The sequence below is a fragment of the Sphaerodactylus townsendi genome, linkage group LG06 (genome assembly GCF_021028975.2).
Source record: "Sphaerodactylus townsendi isolate TG3544 linkage group LG06, MPM_Stown_v2.3, whole genome shotgun sequence".
NCBI lineage: Eukaryota > Metazoa > Chordata > Lepidosauria > Squamata > Sphaerodactylidae > Sphaerodactylus > Sphaerodactylus townsendi.
This window is the reverse complement of record NC_059430.1, coordinates 41972326-41974403: the sequence shown is the minus strand read 5'-3', so window position 1 is coordinate 41974403 and position 2078 is coordinate 41972326.

The following is a 2078-nucleotide window of genomic DNA, read 5'->3' as shown; positions in this document are numbered from 1 at the left end:
CTGTGAGGCGTTTCTTACAGATTGATCAGGTAAATGGTGGCATCTGTGAAGAAACAGCTTTTTCCACTGGAGCTTTGAACGGAACATATAACCTTTTTTTTCTGGGCAGGAGGAAAGTTGGAAGTCAGTTCAATTACTTTCCAGTCTCACCATAGCCACTTTTTAAAGAAATGCTAAAAACACACAGTGGGATGGGTCAACCTCTGCCCCACCTCCCTTATTCAAGCAGGGATCTGGTGGTTCTAATGTACTAGGAAAAACTTCAGAAGAAAACTTCTTGGGGCTTCAGGAAAAGCTTCTTTGACCCAGGCTGACCAGTTAGTCTGTAGAGAAAGGGAATGAATAAAACTCCCAAGAGCAAGAAAGGTCTGTTCTAGCAAGAAGAAAGGTTTCTTCTAGCTGGGACTCCCAGGGAAGACAGAGCCCTCATCTGGGATCTGGAGAAGGCAGTCACTTTGACCATGTCCCTGGGAGCTGTCAAAAACTACCTGGTAATGGAAACTCTGTAGAGATTTGTAATATCCTAAGCTCAAGAGCCTGTCTTAAATTCTAACAGCTGGTAGGACATGTATAGAAAGCAGGACAGAGGAATTGCATTTCTCTTGGATCCCTTGTTCAATCTGGTGCTGTGCTAAAAGTATGAGTGTAAACTTTTTATTTTTAAAAAATCCTTTTTATTTTTCATAAATCCTTTTTATTTTAATAAAACTTTTTATTTTTAATAAATCCTTTTAAACTTTGTATGCTGGTAGTAGTTCTCTTTACCACATAGACTTCCACTGTCTTGGATGCACTATTTTAAAAAGGGGGTGCCAGAGGAGGGAAGGCTAATAGTTGGTTAGTGCGTATTCCTCCAGTGCGCACCAGGCAGTGAATTGTCCCTGTGGTGCCCAGGAGTGAGGAAGCAGCAGGATAAACAGGGGCAAGGCCTCAGAGTTGGAAAGGAAGCGGGGGCGGGGGGGGTGTGCTGAACCTCCCAGTGTGCAATTCCTACAATGGTCAGGTGATGGCAGCAGAAAGAGAGAGTGAGGAAGAAAGGCCCCTCCAGGAGGAGTTGGGAACCTCTGGGAGAAAGTAAGAGATGAAATAGGGCAAGGCAGAGCAGGCCCATTCCACCCTAGTATCCGTGCATGTGACCTGTCTATCTCTATCATTTTTATACTCAGCAAGGACTGCCATATAAATTTTACTTATTACTTTAGAATATTAACAATGCTAATTGATAACTGTTAGGTGTTAACCAGGAGGCAAAAAATCCAACATAGTAAAATTACATAAATGGTACTGTGGCAAGGATGAAATGTATGTGAGGTGTCTAGCAAAGCAAACCAATCCATGCAGTAGATGCACTTTAATGCACAACCCATGTCTATGATCTGCACTCCACATATATTCTGCTTCTATAAATGTGGTCACAGGGCCAATAACTGAACTGCAGACCAATTGCTAACAAAGCAACTTTCCCCCCTGGATTGCTCCCAATGTTGTACACTCTATTCTCAAATAGTCTCTGTTCTCACAATGGCTCGGGCAGAAGAAGCATGAAGAGCTTTGACATCCTTTGATCCACTTCGGTGCCGCTTTATTTATACATTGTCTCACACTACCAACTGTAAAAACTCCACACTGTGTAGTCTTTGTTTTAGTGTTATACAGACTCCAATACACATTACTTTCTGCATGTGAATTCATTCAAATTCAACACTTCATGATCGTTTATTAGTATTGTTTTAACAATATTTTATTAAATCTTAAAATCATAACACTGCATACACATACCATACCCAATTCGAGACAAATATACAATTACCCCTGTGCAATTACAATTACATATAACTTTCATAAAAACAAAAACGAAACATAGTGTTGCCATCCTGCTGTGCATACATATATTTTGAATAGACTTTTAAAACTAATATAATTACCACATATGTTTCTTGAATTATAAAAAGAGTGTAACTATTCCCTGTGCCTCCATCGTGTTAGACACATGATTGTGTCTCTGTTAAAACCTTCTACTATTTCTTCACGGTGGACACTTCCATCTTCGTAACTGACTCTAATCAACACATTCTTTT